Raw genomic sequence first — 20,061 nt, 5'->3', positions numbered from 1 at the left:
ACAGGGTGATAGCAGTGGAGATGAGGTTGAAGAGGTCAGAGTGTAGATATATTTTGCAGGTAGAGACAATATAATTTCCCACTCCTGTTGGTTAGGGAGTGGGAAGAGGGCTTCAAGGATGACTCCAGGAGTTCTGGGCTGGAGGCTGGAAGGATGGACTTGCTAACTGCTGTTGTTGGGAGGCTGTGAGGGTACAGGTCTTTTCTGCATTTGAGAGGAGTTGATTCTGTTGTGGGTATGTTGACTTTAAGATCCTACTGGAACTCAGCAATGAGGTGTTGAGTACACAGTTCAGGGGAGGAGTCTGGGCTGGGAATAAAAATAAATTTGGGGATCTTGAACACATCAAAGCTAGAACATGATTGGATTTTATGTTTTTCAGTTAAACCGAGTTGGGTGTGGACCTGGCAAACAGATATGGGCTAGGCAGTTTGCATGATATCTGAAGAATTTTGCTAGATAAGCCATGGAGAGCCAGGTGGGGCAAAAAAGAAGCGCCGATAAGCGGAGTGGGAAGAAAACCTCTTTCTCGGCTTTGCAATATCACCTCATGTTATTGCACACAGCACTTCGGTATACATTCATTCCACAATTCCACATGCACCCTGCACTCGACAAATAGATAATGCTTCCTCTTCAAACAGGCCCAAAGGGAAGAAACTAGGATTAAAAGAAGTGAAAGTCCATACAGCCAGCGAGTGCCAGGGACAGAGCTTGGGCCCCATGACTCTGTCCCTGCACCCCAAGGAGCTCGGTGGCGGGCAGAGCTGGGGGTCAGATGAAGGTTGAGGAGGCGACTCTTGGCCAGTTTGCTACCAGCAGGAGAACCGGGATCGCTCTCACCACCGGGAGTTCGGGACCGCGTCTCCTTTAAGGCGGGGAGGGTGATCTCAGCCGCGCGTTCGCCGCCCCGCCCTCCCCGGGGGCGCGCTCAGTGCGCAGGCGCGCCGCGGCGGCACTCCGCTGGGCCAGGGACGCGCGGGCGGCGGCGAGATACTAGGGCTGCGGTGCCGCCCGTTTGCCCCGCCCGCAGAGTCCAGCCGCCGCGCATCGCCCGCACACGCCGCCACCATGGGTTCCTGAGGTACCCCGCCCGCCAGCCCTGCGCTGGAGGCCCTGAGGGGGGCGGCCTAGGGCTCCCGGGGCCGGGGGTGCTGCTCCGTTCTGGAGAGGCCCGCTCGAGGGGATGCCCGGCGGGTCGCATTGGCTATGGGTCCCCGGGCGGGGAGGGGACGAAGGAGGCCGCCTGGCCAGGAGGGAGAGGGTGTCCGCGGCCCGGCCTTTCCTACCCGTGGGGTGTGCCCTGGCCCCCTCCTCGCCAGCGTGGCGGGGCCGGCGCCTGGAGTGTAATTGGACCTAACCGTGGGGGTGGCTTGGGGGAGTGGGGAGGCAGATGGACAGGCCCTTTGCAAGTGGGATTGTGTGCGCCCGGTGGGCGTGCTGGCGCCTGGCACGGCCGAGTGAGTGGGAGAATCAGCTTTGCCCTGTGCGGGTAGCTGTGATCTGGGATGGTGGCTGGCCTGACGAGGGCTTTGGGGATACATGCCTGAAGGTGTACATGCCTTACATACTGGTCAGCTGTCTGGAGGGGCGCCCACAGGAACCTGGGGCTCCAAGGATGTTTGCCTGGAAAGGGACCACAGAGACTGGTTTAGGGTGTGTGCATCCGTCCTGTAGGTTTCCTCCCCTGGCACACCGCTTAGGGCTAGTGCTAGTGGACTCCAGGCCAGGGTAAAGTGATGGGGTTGAAAGGTGGGCATGGGTATCTGTTCCCAGCCCATATCCCCTCTGGGATTGTGCAAGGCCAGACGATACACACGAACACACACCCAGGGCACTGTGGGGACAAAGCCGGTGTTCTCACGTCTGATACCTGCGTGTGAGGTGAAGGCCATGTATTATTTATCTGACTGCCTGGTGCTTTAGGTAAGGAAAGAAGCAGCAATCTGTGCCCTGGAGGCCTTTGTTCCGCGGTCGCAGCCAGGCAAACAAGTTCGAGGCACCTGCAGAGGAGACACAGGTCTCAGAGGTGTGACTCCTTCCCAGGTTATGTATGCAGCGTCCTTTCTTATCTCCATTCCTTTCCAGAGTGCTTGGTGGGGCCCCCTAGGCTCTGCCCATTGGGACATCTTGCTGGGTAGGGCTATGTGTATCAGAGCTGGGACCATGGGGGGGGGCAGCAGTCAGGGCCCTCGTGTGCACATTTCATCAGGCTTTGGACACAAACATATGTACCCCCACCCTCCGCCCTGGGATCCAGGGCCTCTCAGGTCAGTGGGGGAATCAAACTTAGAAACAAGTAGTCACGATGATGTGAAAAATATAAAACAACGGAATGCAGAGTGGGTTCAGTGCTGCGGGAGGGGGAACGTGGCCAGCAGAAAAGACTCCAACGCAAAGGAAGAGCTGAGCTGAAGCTCGAAGGGTAACTAGCATTCCTCTGATGCTTTGGTGCTTTCCACTGTATTTCCCTAGTTAATTCTCTCAGAGGCTATGTGAGGACAGAACTATGTGTTATCCCTCTTTACAAATGAGGAAACTGAGACTCGGAGCACATGACTCCTTGTCGATGGTACATGGCAGACCAGGATGGAGTCATCCTTGAACCAGGACCTCTCTCTTGCTGCCACATCTTGCTGCCTTGTAACTTACTGAGCATCTACTACATGCCAGGCACTATGCTAGGGGTACAGGGGTCTAAAGATGAATGGGACCTGGTGTCTGGCCTCTAGGGGCTCCCAGTCTGCTGGGGAGATGGACGTAGTAGATGGACAGTGACCCCAATCCAGACACAAGGCCCAGGTAACCAGTGGGCGTGGAGTCAATTGGCAATTCCGCCTGAGAACCACAGGCAGCCTGGTTACTTCGTGCAGCCTTTGGGATTCTGGATGTGTTGTAAGTGCTCTCACATGGTAGTGGATTATGCCAAGAACCCCTTCTAAAGGTCTCCAACTGGGTGGGAAGAAGATCTACAAGGCAGAATGGGTTTGAGTGATCTTGTCCTAGTTCACTGGTGTTGGCTGAGTTCTCTGGAGCTCGGGCTTCTGTCTGGAGGCTGTTTTCTCCCCCTTTGCCTTTGAGGTTTTGCTCCTGGTTTCTGGCGGGCCGGCCCAGCTCTCTCCACAAGAGGGGCTCCGTGCTATTTCCAGTCCCTGCTGTGCTCATTTCTCCCGGTAAATTCCCTGGAGTGGAAGCAGCCTGGGAAGGCAGAGTACGGCCCTTTATTGTTTTGAAACCAAGTAACAGTGACTGCCCTTCTCACTCTGCAGGGCCTCAAGACTGGGAATTTGGTATGTGAGTTGTGGAAAGCCAGCACAAGCCCTGGGAGAGGTCTTGGGGGGTCTGCCACTGGCCCATCACGGGCAGTGAGCACTCACTGAAGACCTGCTGTGTGCCCAGCATTGTGCAGAGTTGTGGGTTGTATCTGCTAAGAGGCTGTGGTTGGCTGAGGGCGTCCACTGTGAGATAGATATGCGCCAGACAGTGCTCTGCTTGTGGTGGAAACAGGGCACTGGTAGGGCCAGAGGACAATAGGAACAACAGCTTGTTTATTAAGCACTTACTGTGTGCCAGGCACAGTTCAAAGCCCTTTCATGAATAGCTGCATTTCATCCTCCCCACCACCAGTGAGGTGGGAACAGAAGAGGCAGCTTAGGAGGGTAAAGCTGTCTGGTCGGTGGAGCTGACCTCGGAGCCCACGCTCTTCCCCCACTAACCCTGGGGTGTGCCAGGCGTCATGGTCATCCTAGAAGCCAAACATCTTGCACCTTGAGGGACAGGAGTGCTCTGCCCCCGGAGGGAGAGGCGCCCCTGGGCAGAGGTGCAGAGGCCTGAAATTCCTCACCTCCCAGCAGTGCACCTGGAGCATGACCTTTGAAAGCTCCACTAAGGAGTTTGAACTTGACCCTGGTGTGGTCAACAGGGAGCCCTGAAGATTTCAAAAAGGAAGCAACATCCTCAGCCTGAGGTTGCAGGACAGTGATCCGCTCTTCTCCTCCTTCCTTTATTCTTGCAGGTAACTCCTGGCCTTTCTCTCCTTTGCTTTCTGTCAGGTTATTGGCATCCTTTTTAGTCCCTGCTGCCTTTCCAACTTCTATTCTTCCAGCAGCTTCTGGTCTTGACAGCCCTGGGTGACTCAGGACAGGCCTCTGCTCAGGAGCCCACTGCTGTAATGATGTCTGCACTCCCCCGGCCTCCGAGGCTGGCTGTGGAGTGGCTCCCTGAGCTGGAAGCACGGTTCTCCCTGGCTGTCCTGGGTCTCTCAGGGTCTTGCAGGGCCTCACCGACTTCTCACCCTGGGGATCTGGAACGGGTGGGCAGCTCCCGTTCCCCACTGAGACTGTGGTAGCTGTCCACCTTGCAGGCCACCATGCCCATCAGTGCTGTAAATACAGGCAGAGGGGAGGGGGGACGTGGTGGGAAGTGGAGCACCGAATGCCGGGTTTGACTCCTGATCCCACGTGTGGGCTCACTGAGGGGACGTCTGCCCTGCCCGCCTGCTTGGCTGGGTGTTGAGCACTCTGGTTCGTCCCTCCCTGCGGGGCTGAAAGGGTCTTCGCACAAGACATGTGCTGCAGCACAGCTGAGCGGTCCACGTGGGCTCCGGGAGCTGATGGGTGTAGGACGTGAGGGGAGGAGTCGGGGAAGACTTCTGAACGGGTGCTTTGGGAGAGAAGGCTGAGAATTCAGGAAGGAAATAAAAATGGTCACAGGGAGCACAGGAGATCAAAGCTGGGGAGAGAGGGCGATAAGCCCAGCAGTCCCTGTGAGCTGGAGAGAGAGCTGGGAGATGCGGCTGACTCTTCTTCACTCTCTGTTAGCCCTGTGGCCTTGGACAAGTTGCTTACCAGGTTCTAATTCCCATTCTTTAAAAATAGCGGGGAGATGACACAGTTTCCTTCATTTGTAAAAGGGGAGTAATAATAGTGCAGCCATCGTGTGGCTCTCACGTCCTAACGTCTGCGTGGAGCTCAGCATAGCCTTGGTGCATAGTATGTGCTCAGTAAACACTGGCTTTTATTATTACCTTACAGGCTGTTTAATCTATTCAAGAAAGAGGAGTTGCATGCTGGTGTGCTGGTGTAGGGACTGAGTCCAGCTCGGGAGAGAGACGGCACACACACAGGAGCCGTTACAGCCATCCTGGGTGCTTTGAGGGAACATTTGAGGAAACATTCCCGCTTGGGCAGGCACTTCTCTGACATTTAAGGTGACATTTAAGCCGTCACCATGTATAAGGAGAGGAAGCAGGTTCCAGGCAGAGGGAACAGCATGTGCAAAGCAAAGGTCTGAGTTCTTTGCAAAATTATTTGGCACTGGGCCTTAGCACCTAAAAGGCCCTCGGTAAACGTTAATTGAATGTGATCTTATCAGCCTCATAGACGACAGGAAGGGGAAGAAGTGTGAGGGGCCGTGGAGGAAAGATTTGGATGGTCCCCAGGTTCCAGGTTTTCTCCCCATCTTGTCTGCCTCTGCCCAGTGGGATGTGGTGCAATTACCTTAGTGCCATGCAGCCAAGCTGCCAGCATTCTCATCAGGGACCGGTGCTCAGCCCCAGCTTTGCCTAAGTCCTGGGAGGAGTGGCACTGGAATTAGGCAGTGTTTGTTCACATTCCTGTTTGCTGCTGTTTTAGTGCATCTGAAACCCTACGCTTGGGCAGAACTTGGAAGGATGACATGTGGCCTCTGTCTGGTGGGTCGTTTTTTCAGTCTGGGGTTGATGGTGGCTCAGTGTCTGGCATGATGCCTTGCACAGAGTAGGTGCTGAAATAGTTTTTGACCAGACCAGCAGTTGGATGGGTTAGTATCATTGCCACTCAGGATAAAGAGCTGGAGTTATTCTGGAGAAGTGACTGATCAGAACAGGATTACTTACTAGAACTGAGTTTATTATCAGGAGCTGACAGGTACATTAAACAGCCTTGGGTATGCCCAAGGGCAGGCTCTGTCTGATGGTCTGGAGGTCTCAGGCCTGGGCTGGGAGGCAGGAAGCCCCACAGTCACCTCCTTTTCCTTCTCTTCTGGAGCGGAAACCAGAAGGGGAAGATCCCACCCAGAAGACCTTTGTGCCTAACCTGCGTCACTTCCAGCTCTACCATGTTTTTAACAGTCACACACAACTAAATGAGTATTTCATGGAAAGTTTACAGTGTTGATGTCAGAGTTTCAGCCTGTGAGAAACAATAGACTTCTCTGCTTTTGAGAACAGTACTTGTTGATTACAGTAAATTTGGAACACAGAAAAGATTGGGGGTAAGAATAAAAATCCCCTCAAATTTCCAATAACCAAGAAATAATCACTGTTGGAGATTGGGCATATTTTCCTTCTAGGCATAATCCTGCATTACCTTGTTATTCACATAGCACTGGGTCATAAGCGTTTACCCGTGACATGAAAATGTTAGCCATAGATATGAAAGAATCAGACAAGTTCTGAAAAAGAGCCCCTTGGTGCTTTATTTCAAGGTCTCTGTGGAAACGATGAGATCTCCAACCTTTTTGCTGAATGGGACTATGGCATGAGGGGCAGGCAGAACACTGCAGAGTCAGAGACCCTGGGTGATGACCTTGGGCCAGTCACTTGCCCTCTGGTGGGCTACTCTTCCCCTTCTGCCCACTTGGATGCCGCAGGGCTCAGGGGAGTCCCCAGGTTAGAAAGCCTTGAGCCCCTCAGGAGGCTGTCCCCTACCTTCACCTCAACGAAACAGGTGAAGTGAGACCTCGGGAAGTCTGGAAATCCCTCTGGAAAGGGATTTTAAGATCAGACATCCTCTCCACCCCAGGGGAAATGTGTGGAGTTTGGTACCTATATTTCTCTCCTGCTACAGCCCCTGTGGATAGCCTGCACCCAGGCAGCGCCTGTCCTGCTGGCAGGTGGCCAAGAACGTCCACTCTGCTGGGCAGTGCTGTTCACCAATGTCCTCTGGGTCATCACTTACGGGAAAACTCCGAGGGAAAAATAACTAACCCTGTGGCTTTTGCTGCTGCTGTAGCCACTGGCAGAGGCTCCTGGTCTCCATCTCTAGCCGCCGTGTTTTTCATTCCATCTAGAATGAACAGAGAATCTGGGATTCCATCAGCAGTCATTTTGGGCTCCTGTAGGCACAGTGCTAGGTGTTGGGGAAGGAATGTGTGTGAGTAAATTAATATTAATTAATGTTAGCATACTAGTTAGTAATAATACTACGAATCCTCATCAGAGTTTGTGTAGGGCTTTGCAGTTTGCAAATTACTTTTCACAAATATTGTTTCATTTAATCCTTCCAGTGGCCCTGGAATTATTGTGCCTATTTTGTAGGTGGGTAGACTGAGACTCAGAAGGGTGAATTTGCCTCAGATCCTGTGGAAGGAAGCATCCAGGTTTTCCATTCCGAATCCTGTGCCCTTGCTGTGCTGAGTGGCCCCTCTAGCACAGCTGCACCCCCAGAGAGCCTGCAGTCCCGCTGGGAAGCCCAGCAGGTGGAATTGCTGCTTAGACTTGGAGAGTGTTAGTAGAGGGTCAGGTGGAAGCTGTGGGGGCCCCAGGAGGCCGCAGTCTGCTCTGCCTGCCGGTGGGCTAAGGAGCTGAGGCCCCCCGGGGGAAGGGCAGCTGAGCTGCGGGTTCTGATGGACAGTGGAGGTTGGCAGGTGGAGAAGCTGGGGAAGGCTTTCCAGGTAGTGGGATCACCTGGAGCAGGTGAGTGGAGGGATGGAGGGAGCGAGCTCTCCAAGAGCATTTGGTGTCACTGCCCCACCTCCAGGAAGAGAAGTGCATCTACACAAGTTTGTCCTTGGGTTTTAAATAAACAGGATGTACGAAAGTCTCAATTTACCAGAACAGTACATATTTGCTTTACAAAGGTAGATGCACTGTGTGGTGGTTAGAAAATGTTAATAGCAATAACCTCAGTGTATTTTAGTATGATTTGATTTTCAGGCGTTCCTGGCCGTCCAGTCTGTTGGAGCAGAGCATGGGCTGGGAAATGGGAAGGTTGGTGGGGGTTCTGCCTCTCGAATGCTGGCTTTGGTTTGCCAAGAGGTGTCTCCCACTCGGTTGAGGGCAGGAGACCATTTCTTCCATTTATAGTTCCCAGTAGTTGAGCTGGATTTGTGGGGGTGGGAGGAAGCCCTGCCCTGCCCACTGCATTTGCCCAACTGCTGTCACTCACAGGGAGGACACTAGGTACCCAGGGGTCCGCCTCCATCCTCTGCCAGCTGCCCACTTGTTGACTGGGGTTCAAGTGGCCATGGCTGTTGCATAACAGGTCCATGTGGACACAGCAGTGAAGGTCATGGAGACGGAGTGTATCTTGCATGGCTGTGGTGCCTCTACAGCTTGTGCAGGGGACATGGAAAGAGGTGCTTGTCACTCGTTTAGGATGACCAGACTGGAAGCACCTGACCCCTTGGGCTCTCCACTCCCACCCCCTCCCCATCAGGCCTGCTTCTAGTGCACATTCCGTGGCCTGCCTGCTCCTCTGCTAGCCCTGGTGCCTTTGCCCAGGGAGACCAATTAAGGCTGAATGTCATGGTGACTCCAATCACCGTCCAGCCTTCTACCTTCCCTGGGACCAGGGCTCCACAGCCAGTCTGCTAGGAAAGGCCTAGGAGCTGAGTGGGTCTGGCCCTTCACTCACAGATAGGAAACGTGAGTTTGTGGACCAGGGCACTGGGTAAGTTCGAGGCTGATCCAGGTCCAGAGCCACCTGCTGACCCAGTGCTCTGTCTGCTGAAAACGGGGCTTTTCTCTTTCTTCTGGCCATCCTTGGAACTACACATTGTTAGTATTTTCCCCAATAATTAGGCTTATTTCTTGGATGAGCGATTAAATTGTATCCAGCCTCTCTAGCAACATTTTCAAAATTATAGATGCTTGAAGGCTTTCTTTCACCCAGCAGTTGCACTACTAGGAATTTATCCTACAGATAAGATACCATGTGTGCAAAATGACTTATTCGCAGGGTTAGTCATTGTTGTCTCATTTTTAATAGTAAAAAGTGGGAAGCAACCTTCTCAAAGTTCATCGGCAGGGGGCCAGGAGCAAATTATTGTCCATCCAAACCATGAAATAGTGTACAGCCATAAAAAAGAAGATGGAGGCACCACACACACACACAGAACAGTCACCGAGGCAGATTGGTGTGGAAGGAGCAGGTGCAGGGCGGTGTCTGGTGTGGCTTTGTGCGAAAGTAAAAGGAAGTGGTAAGTGCATTTGCTTATATACGTGCTTGGGTCTCAGGATTCCCAGACGTTGGTGATTGGGGTGCCTCTAGGGTGGGAGCTGGTGCCCAGAGACAGTTCACTTGAGACCCTCAGTACCTTTTGAGTGCCGATTCATGTGAATATGTGACTTTCCCAAAAAATTTAAATGAACAAAATTCAATCAACAAGAACCATAAGAAACCTACCTCTTGTCCAGTGCGGAACAGTCAAGGCTACCTACCCCCTCAAGGACCAGCCATCCTCACTCAGGGCCCACTCATCAAAAATGCAAGCTTGGGTCTCACAAAGGGAGCCAGGTATGGGGTCTTGGGTGTTTCTTGGGAAATCTAGCCCCTCATCCAGCCCTGGAGTCATGTAGCCACCTCCCTCTGGTCTCTCCAGAACACTGCTGTTGTGTGGCTTGTAATTTTATTTTATTTTTAAAATTTATTTTATTTATTTGGAAGAAAAATTTTTTGGGGGGATTAGGTTTTTATTTATTTACTTTTAATGGCACTGGAGATTGAACCCAGGACCATGTGCATGCTAAATAAGCAGGCACTCTACCACTGAGCTATACCGTCCCTCTCTTGGCTTGTCATTTTAAATCCCTGCTCTGATATGCTTATTTCCTGACCTCTGAAACCTTCAGGGGCTTCCCCAGTAACGCATAAATAAAGTCCCTGCCCCAGGCCCTACTTACTGGATCTCTGGTGAAGCCACACTTGACTGATCGCTCTTTCCCCCTCGTGCCTCCCCACCTTCCCACTTCCGTGCCTTTGCTTGCGCAGTTCTCTCTGCCTGATGGCCTTTCCTTCCATAATGTAGCGGCCTCCACATGCCCAAATCCCGTCCGCCTTTCAAGACCCAGCTCAGTTTCCTCCTCTGCACGGCACTCTGACCTCCCCTGCTTCTTTATCTGTTCCTCTCTGCTGGCACTTAAAGCCTCTTACATTGTGTCCTAGGTGTCTGGTTCCCCGCTGGGCTGTGGGCTCCTTTAGGCAAAGTCCATATAACGTCCAGGGCCCCTGATTTGTCGTTTGCTAAGGAAGTGAAGGCTGGCTGCCCTCTTCGTGGCGGGATCAGGCCCTGTGGTGGACAGCCTGTTTCACATCTGTGAGCCCCGGTGCCTGGCACAGGCGGGCCCAGCCTCACAGCAGGAATAACGAGCCTCATCTCCCAGCACCTTGTGTGCATTCCTTCTCCCATCTTCACGAGGACCCACGAAATGTGCAGCTACCGTGACTCCCCCACACGGATGAAGCAGCAGAGCAAACATCTTGTCTGGGTCACACAGTGAGAATTAGGATTTGGACACAGGTCTGGCTGCCTCCAGAACTCCTGCATTTGATCAGTTTATTCTCCCACTTCCCGTCCATCGTGAGTGATACTGACCCCTGGGCCCCTCTCACCACCTGTCCCACTGGCCACAGGCAATCTTGTACTGTTATTTGAGTGTATTTTCTTCCCCATGGGGCTGTAAGCTCTTAAGGTTTAAAGACTTGCCTGAGATACCCTTTGGACTTAGCACGTGGGAGGTGCTCAAAGGTAAATGTTTATTAACTTACTACAGTAAAGTACACAAATCTTAGATGTACAGTGCGATGGATTTTTATATCTATAAATCCTGTGTAAACTACTATCCAGATCAAGCTGCAGGCCGTTTCCAGCCCCTCCCTGGAGCCTCCTCTGGGTCACTAACCTCACAGGTAACCACTACTCACACCTCATCGGTATTGACTGGTTTTGACCTTCTCGTAAACGGAATCATATAGAAAATCCTCTAGCGAGAGTCATCCAGTTATGTAGGGCAGTCTTTGTTCTTGTGCACTGTGGCGTAGAAGTCCACTGTTTAAATATACAGTTGACCCTTGAACAACATGGCTTTGAACTGCGTGGGTCCACTTTTACATGGATTTTTTTCAATAAATACAGTGCTACATGATCCGCAGTTGGTTGAATCTGCAGATACAGAAGGCTGACTGTAAGTTATGCATGGATTTTTGACCCCCGAGGGTCAGTGTCCGTAACCCACTGCTGTACAAGGGTCAGCTGTCATTATTTATTCATTCCGAGGGTGGGCATTTGTGTTGTGTCCAGGCTTTTACTGTTATCAGCAGGGCTGCTTTGAAATTTCTTGTTCTTGTCTGTGGGTGTACACACAGGGTGGAACACTGGCTCACGCAACTCAGTACACACATGAAAGTGTGAATGAGGTTCAGGCTGGGATTTCTGTCTGGGTACCCTGGCAGGGGCCGGGCTTCCTACCAAAAGGGCCGCAGAGGTCAGGACAGGTTGTTGGCTAAAACACCCAGTTTCCGTGGGCCAGCGGGACTATTGAGGTCCAGGTTCTGCATCTGAAGGGGACCTGTTTGCTCAGGACTGGGGTTTAGCTGGCTGGAAAGGTGGTCTCATTAGAGGAACACAGTTAGAGAGTCCAGTTGGAGAAGCTGAGCATTGGCCCATCTGTCTCAGTTTGGGAGAGAACTGAAAGGATCAAAATTTGGCCTGGTATGTATTGAAAAAAAAAAAAAAGACTTAATTTTAAGGCTGAATTAAGTAATCCCACTGAGGGATTTTGGATTACTTTGTTGTTCTCTTTTATTTCTGCACTACCCCACCTCCTGAAATGAAGGATAGATGATACACGGTTGGATGGTTCTTCTTTCCTAGTTGAGAGATTCGTGGGAACTTGGCCCCAGGAGAAGAGGGACAGGTGCGGAGCGCTGGAGTGGCCCTGGCTTGTGTGTTGATTGAAGGGGAGTGGGACTGAGAGACAGGCCCTGCCCCCTTACGAGGGCACGTGATCCTTTCTCCAAAGGCCAACTGGGCAGCACTGCTCCGGCCCGCTGCGCTTTCCCTCTAATCCCCTCTGGAGAGGGGCCAGGCTGTGGGCTGCTGATCTGCTCTGATGTGGGTCAGCCTCCCCCCAAAGGCAGCGGCCCAGAAGTTCACAGAGTACACAGCCCTGGGAGACCGGAGGGCCAGCCAGCCAGTCCTGGCCACCGAAGTTGGAGCAGTGGTCAATTCAGTTTGGATGAACCGCCCTCAAGTCAGGCGCTGCCTGGTGAGCCCTGTGAAGGTCGTCGTTTCTCTGTGTGTCTTAAATGCAAGAACCGGAATCCCTCCCAGGCCACGTTCAGGTTCCAGAGCCCCCTGCATGCATGCATGTGGTGCTTCGTGGCTGCCGCTCAAAAGGCTTTGGAGCCAAAACTAATGAATGAAAATATGACCTCAGAAGGTTTAAAAAGGAGCCAAGCAGCAGAGACAGGGCTGGTCTGGGTCTCGGGGACGGTTGGGGATGTGGTCTCCTGGCCTGGTTGGCCTTAGGCTGGACTGACTGAACAAAGTGCAGTGCCGGGCCCTGTTCTCAGCGCTTTCCTGTAGTGACTCGTTTATTGCCCACAGCTATCCTAGCTCAGTGTGGCTGCGGCCCCATCTTACAGCTGAGGAAGCTGCAGCAAGGAGAGGTTGTGTAACTTGCCCACAGACACAAAGCTAGTCAGTGGCAGGGTTGGAAGTCAAGTCCAGAAGTCTGACTTCAGAGCCCACTGCTCCTTAACAGCCCTTGGCAATCTGGGGACCTGTCAGGACGGCTCAGGCAGCGTGAGGAGCCACTTACCAATTCTGTAGACAAATGATGTTAGCCCTCCAGGCCTCTGTTTCCTCATCTGTGAACTGGGTGTGTTAGTTTCCTGCTGCTGCTGTAACAAACTGCCAGAAACTCAGTGACTTAAAATGCAAATGTATTGTCTTCCAGTTTTGAGATCAGAAATCCAGAGTGTATTTCGTGGAGCTAAAATCATGGCATTGGCAGGGCTCTGTTCCTTCTGGAGGTTCCTTGTCTTTTCTAGCTTCTGGAGACCACTTGGGTTCTTTGGCTCAGGCCCTTCCTCCAGCTTCAGAGTCTCACAGGCACACCCTCCTGCTTCACTCTTCTAAGGACCCTTGTGATTATATCTGGCCCACCCAGATAATTGGGGATAATCTCTTTATCTCAGGATCCTTTATCACACCAGCAAGGTCCCTTTGGTCATGTAAGGTAAAATTCACAGGTGGGGAGTTCAGGATGTGAACACCTTTGGGTGGCCACTATTCAGCCTTCCACATAGGAAATTTGTGGGAGACACAAGACAACAAGGTATTCCCCAAGCGTGAAGTGAAATGACTAAGAATAAAATCTGTCTGAGGTGGTAAGATGCTCTGGAATACCTAAATTCCAAGGCAGGTGGCCGAGTTTAGTGACTACACGTCGCTCTGTAGCTTTTCTGGAAAAGGTGGGTGTCTTCAGAAGGAGAGTTGGCCAAAAGATGTCTTCTGTGGAGAAGGGTGGGGTGGGGGCTGTATCAGGGGAGGTGAGCGCTTGCATCACTCTGAGTCGTTTCCTAGGTGTGGCACGGTTCATCAGGCCTCGCCAGGGCCTGGTTGACTTTTACTCGTGACCCCCACTTCCCTGTACTCTGATCCTGCGCTCTCAAGCACTCTTCTGGCCGCTGAGGTGGGGAGGACCTTCATAACCTGGCACTCTTCCCTTTCCTCGTGAGCTGGGTTTTCCTGGCCCTGATCCCCTGAAGCCTGGCTTTCTGGGCCTGTGAGGTGAGCTCTGTCCACCCTGTGGCTTGGTGCTCCCCACAGCCCTCCTAGGGGACCACAGTACCCCTGCTGGGATGCTCTGACTGCAGTGAGACTCACTCCACACGGCTGTCAGGAGTGCTTTGTCACCTGTAGAGTGCCACAGGTGATCTGTCAGTCAGGCCATGATGCCCCCCTCCCCCAGCAGCAGCCTAGGGCAGGTTTCCTGCTCTGGGCACACCCCTTCCCAGTGTCTGTTGACACCTGCCCAAAGCAGTCATCCAGCAAGTAACTTTTCATCACAGCACACGGTCCCTGCCCTCATGAAGCCCGACTCACAGGATGTTAAGGGAACAGATCGAATCACAGTTGTGGTCAGTGCTAGGAAAGACCAGGGAAGACGTGCCACGTGCAAACTGCAGTAGGTTGTAGAAGGTGACAGCTATCAAGGCAGGTGGGGATAAAGGTCTGTAGGGGGAACAGGAGAATGTGCCGCTCCCTGGGGTGGGCACGGTGGCGGTGGAGAGTGTCATAGAGTTGGAGTTGTAAAGGGCAGACATTCATTCAGTTGCCCCCTTGTCCAGCCAAAGCTTGTTGAGTGCTAACCATGTCCAGGCTCTGAGGGAGATCTGGGATCAAGGTTGCACATAAAACATGACCTCTGGTCTCCAGAAGCTTGTTGGGTAGAAGACAGGGATGAGTAAACTACCCTACAGAGGTTCCGCGATCAGTGTTCCTACCCCAGGAGACTTCTGACCGTGTTTCATTAGGAGCTTCCTTATTCTAGAAGCAACCAGAACATTGCTAGGTTGTGCCAGGTGGTAAAAACATCTGTATCTTGGCAGACGCTCACCTTCCTGTTGCTCACACTAGGTGGACCGGGTTGTGTCCTGATGGAGCACTGAGGACAAGTCCCTTTGCCCCCACTGGCGTGGCCTCTCCACGTTGGCAGATATGTGTGAGATGGTGTGACTCAGCCTCTATCCTTTGTCTTGACCCAGCCCATCCCTCCCTCCAGCCCAACGTCCAGGTCCTCCAGCTGAGCCCTGGATGGTGTGGAGGAGACCAGCGGCCAGTGGCCTTCAGCAGGTGGCTTAATTTCAGGCCTTTAGTCAGTCATTTGATTGACTGATTCTTCTCTTCCAGATCCCTGCTGTGTTTCTGGCACTGTGCTAGGCCTAGAGATAGATGAGTCAGGTGTGGGGAGACGATGTCAGAACCGACCTCATGGAGGGAGCATGGGGCAGCTGGGCGGGAGTGGGCCGGCCCTGGGTGAAGCTGTGATGTTTAGGATGGCTTGTGAGTGCAGCTGTCACTGGCCACAAGGACCAGGGCAGAGGGGAGGATGCGTTGGCACAGGGGCTGGGGTTCCATGTGGAGGGACCTAGTGTTGCCAGTGCTCAGAGAGGCAGGGAGGGAGGCTGGGACCCAGATGCCAAGGGTCTGGGCTCTGCAGAGGAGTCAGGACTGCATCCCACCATCGGAGCCTGACATGTTCTCAGGAGATTTCAGGTCAGGAGGAAGGATGTGGTCATGTTTGAAAATAAGTGAAAAAATAAACCACACTTGATTCCTGCTTCCTTGAGCATCAGCCTCCCTGCAGCTCTGGAGGATGGTGCAAGCCCTTGTCCCTTCTCCACCTTTCTGGAATCCAGAACACCCGAATCCCAAAGGTTCTTCCTAAGTCTGCAGCAAACTAATTTCGTGGCAAAAATCTGACCTGAATTGATGCAAGACTAATTAGGGTCTTTAAAAATATCTCACCTTTCTCTGTGGAAATACTATGTGTTTGATTTTGGGGGTATCACCACGTACGTGCCATATACAGCACCATAATCCTTCCTAAAATCTGAAAAACTCTGAGTTCCTAATCTCTCTTGGCCCAAGGGCCTTGGCTACAGCAGGGTGCACCTAATAAATCCAGAGATATCCAGTCACCCAGGTGGCAGTGCCGAGATTCCAGCTCAGTTTCCCTGACTCAGAGCCTAGGACCAGGTGCAGACTGTGGCCCTGCCTCTTCCCAGCCTGCCGGGAGGCGGGCAAGTGAGAGCCCAGGTGTGGAGCCACCTTGCGGGTAGGTGGGCCCCTGGGAGAGAGGCGGGACCAAGCCTTGACTGTGCTTTCTGTCTGATTCAGCCTGAGACTGAGGAAGGCTGAAGGACAGGCAGAGGCGTTGCAGGGAAGGTTAGGAGCCGGGTCAGCGACTGGCTTTTCCCACTGCTTACAGCACCAGTCTTCACACTTTCTTTATTCACACATCCCTATCAGTAAAAACTTGGGGGCATGCACCCCCAGTATTGGCTATTGATGTACTTACTTGTACGTCATAAACACCCCCCCCCAAAAAAAAACCTGCACCAAAAATAGAAATCAAAGGATGAGTTAAAGGTGTAATAATTTTTAAAAATGAAAAAAGTTTTGTTGGTACAGAAACCTTCTGGCTTCACGTACTTATTTTTGGAAACTGTGCTTTAATGCTCCGGGAGAGAGCAGTTTGTTTAGGTACTTGGTTTAAATGGCTGCTCTCCCTGAAGATCCCTGCCTGGGACACGTAGCTGCACACAGAGGAAACGCATCACTGGCTTTCTTTCTAAATCGGGTTACTCATTTTTCCATCCCGTCCATTGCGTACACAGAGGATTTGTTGAAACTTGGCTAGTACATTTCCATCTTCCCTGATGCCAATCAGATGTTTTTGTAAACTAAATGGAAGGTATTTTAAAGTTCTTAACACATGAGTCCAAAACCCACTCAAATGCTTTGGAAATTTTTAAACAGATTAGAAAATTCTGTTACGTAGGTTTTTAGGAGCTCGGATATGAGGGCTTTTGTAAGTTACAGACAGATTGTTTTTGGTGACAAAATCCCACAAGAGAAACATTTTCAAATTTACTTTTCTAGAAGGCTCTGGCCATAGCTGAGGTTTCTCTCAAAGAGTGGTTCCTTTCTCATTCACTGTGATAACATGACTTTCCTGTGAAGGGACATATTAAACATGCTTTGAAAACATTACCGGGGAGCATCTCTGATGCCAATAATCATAGGAAAAAATGGGCAAATTTGGAATATTTTTTGGTAAAAGAAAGATGTGCTGAGCTCTGTTAAGTTTGATGAATCTTTCTGATTGCTTTTCTTATTTGCTTTTTCTGTCTTGTAAGGTAACCAGTAAATCTCTGATAGAGATGATTTCCTGAGTCACTGCCAATCTCATTACAAATTTGGTAGAAAATTCTCCTGTTCTACTGTCTCAAGCTTTTTATTACAGAAAATTTCTAACACACAGAAGTAGAGCACATAGTAAAATGCATTTCTACCTGTCAGTCACTCAGCTTCAACAGTTAGCAGCATCTTATAGTCTTGTTGCATCTGTGCCTCTCCCCCTTTTTGAAGAGTAAAATCCTAGATGTCATGTTATTTTTCACCCTTAAATAGATCAGTATGCATCTCTACTTGATAAGGAACTTTTAAAAAACTAAAAATTTGAAATTAAAAAAAATTTTTGAAATAATTACAGGCTCACAGGAAGTTGCAAAAATAGTGTGTAGAGTCCCATGTACCTGTCTTCCCCCAGTCTTGGCATCTCGTATTGCTGTAGGACAATATCAAAGCTGGGATGTGGATGTTAATGCAGTACTGTTACCTGGACTACAGACCTTACTCGGTTTTCACTATGCAGGTTTATCACCTGTAGACTCATGTAGCCACCACCACTATCGAGATACAAAATATCTCACCACCTGGAGGGAACTCCTCCTGATGCCCCCTTTATATTTGTGCACACATCTTCCTTGCTGTCCTCTGCCAACCACCCATCTGTTCTCCATCTTTATAGATTTGTCATTTTGAGAGTGTTATATAAATGTAATCAGACAGCACGTGACCTTTTGAGGTTGGCTATTTTCACTTAACATAATGCCCTGAGATCCATCTGGATTGCTGCCTGTAACCATACTTTGTTCCTTTTTGTTGCTGAGTAGTACTCCATGATCTGGCTGTACCAGAGTTTTACAGTTTACCGGTTGAAGGACATTTGGATTGTTTTCAGGTTTTGGTGATTACAAATACAGCTGCTGTGAACATTTGTGTATAGGTTTTTGTGTGAAAGTATGTTTTCATTTCTCCAGGATAAATGTCTAAGAGTGATTACTGGGTTGTGTGGTAAGTGCATGTTAGTTTTACAAGAAACTGCCAAACTCTCTTCCGGAGTGGCTCTACCATTTTATATTCCCACCAGGAACGTATGTGTGATCAGTTTTTCTGCATCCTCACCAGCATTTGAGGTACTGTTGTGTATTTACAGGTAGGTAGTGATATCTTGTTGTGGTTTTAGTTTGTATTTCCCTGATTGCTAATGTTGAACGACTGTTTATGTGTTCATGGTCCTTTTTGAGTGAAATGTCTGTTTATATCTTTTGCACATTTTCTGATTGGATTTTTGTTTTTTATTGTTGAGCTTTGAGCTTTCTTCCTATACTCTATATTCTAGATGCTGGTCATTTGTAGGATATGTGGCTTGCAAATATTTTCTTACACTACATGGCTTGCCTTTTCATCCTCTTCACAGAGCCACAGCATGAAATTTTTTACTTTTACAGTCCAGTTTATCAGTTTTTCCTTTTATGGGTCATACTTTTGGTGTCAAGTCCAAGAACATGTTGCCTAGTCCTCAGTTTCAAAGATTTTCTTTTGTGTCTTCTAAAAGTTTTGTAGCCTTACACTTAAATCCATAATCCATTTTGAATTAATTTTTGTATATGGTATAAGGGTTTAGGTTAAGGTTCCTTTTTGGGTTTTTTTTTTTTTTTTTTGCCTCTGGATAGCCAGTTGTCCCAGTACTGTTTATTGAAAAGATCATTCTTCCTCCATTGACAAGGACCTTTATTTTGACATACCCATCATGCCATTATCATGCCTAACAAAATTGGCAAGAATTCTTGTGTACTTTCTATTTCAAAGATGTCGATGTCATCGTCGTCGTCGTCGTCATTGTCGTCGTCTTTGCAGTAGGTTTACAATGTTGTGTTAATTTCTGGTGTACAGCACAGTGATTCAGTCATACATATATATATACCTTTTCATGTTTTTTTCACTATAGGCTATTACAAGATATTGAATATAGTTCCCTGTGCTCTATAGGAGTACCCTGTTGTTTATCCAGTGATGTCTTCTTTTAATCATTGGTTTGTTCGCATCAGGACCCAACAAAGCCCGCATGTTGCATTTCATTGTAATGTCTCCTTCGCCTCTTGTTCCATAACGGCTCCTCAGCCACCTTTGTTTATAAGCCACTAATTTGTTGAAGAAACTGGGTCATTTGTCCTATAGACTGTCCCACGGCCTGGCTTTGGCTGCCGCTTCCTTGTGGTATCATTTCATCTGTCCCACTACCCTCTGTGTATCCTGGACACTGGTGGTGAGTTCGAGAAGCGTGTTATCACTTTTTGGGTAAGAGTCCTTCCTAGGTGGTGCTGTCTGCTTCCTGTGCACCCCGTTAGGAGGCTTGGCATCTCTGGTGGCCCCTTTCTGGTGATGTTGATCTTGACTGTGGCTTCAGAGGGTGCTGCCTGCTCCATCCCTTACCAAGTCCCCTGTCAGCCACTCACCTAGTGGTTTTTCATCCATTGATGAGCCTTATCTATGTCTGTTATTTGTGTTAGGAGTTGCAATTTTTTGGCTGCATTCTGTCTCCATTTATTAATGGGACTTGTGTAAAGCAGTACACACCTTTGTCAACAATGTGGTCAGCCTCAAATATTATAGGTGAGGAAACTGACGCCCTGAGAGGTGAAGTCAGCTCGCAGGCGGTAAAGTCTGGCGGGAACCCTGCTCGGTGACTTCACAGCTGGAGCTTGGTTACTCTCTGGAGAGACTGCCCCAAAGTCCCTGCCGTTTCAGGGCCTTCCCTGACCCTCTCCCTGGCCTTGGCCAAGGCAGTTGGTGCTTTCTCAGGGCTCTCTTAGGTCTGGACACTCACTTCTTGCACAGGGCGGTGGGGCAAGGCCTCCAGGTACCCCTGTTGTGTAGAGGAGCCGTGAGTCCTTGAGGCTGAGGCTGGATCTTCCATGCCCAGCACAGCGTCCAGAGGCCTCTGGGCGTGTTTGTTGGAAAGGTGACTCCAGTGTCTCCCCTCAGGCTCTCTGCCACGACCCTGGCAGAAGTTTAATGTAGTCGATTGAGAAAATACAGGGGACCTGCCAGAGCATCTAGGATTCTGAGCTTCATCCTGCATGTTCTCCCCTCTGGGGTGTGTGGACCACATAGAGAAGGGGATCCGTGGGGGATCTTCCGGGGAGCAAACCCCTACTTCTG

General features: G+C 50.5%; 1 protein-coding gene across 2 annotated transcripts in view; it reads left to right on the top strand.

The window, feature by feature from the left end:
* Positions 1 to 940: 940 nt before the first annotated feature.
* The window catches only part of TMEM184B (transmembrane protein 184B), a 44,526-nt gene continuing 25,405 nt past the window's right edge, over positions 941 to 20,061 (top strand). For both annotated transcript variants that reach the window (XM_032492234.1, XM_032492233.1), the window contains exon 1: positions 941 to 1,084. The gene's annotated coding sequence lies outside the window, so the exon portion shown is untranslated. The remainder of the gene's footprint in view (positions 1,085 to 20,061) is intronic.

Source organism: Camelus ferus, chromosome 12, assembly GCF_009834535.1.
Source record: "Camelus ferus isolate YT-003-E chromosome 12, BCGSAC_Cfer_1.0, whole genome shotgun sequence".
Taxonomy (NCBI): Eukaryota; Metazoa; Chordata; class Mammalia; order Artiodactyla; family Camelidae; genus Camelus; species Camelus ferus.
This window is presented reverse-complemented; position numbering and strand designations above follow the sequence as displayed.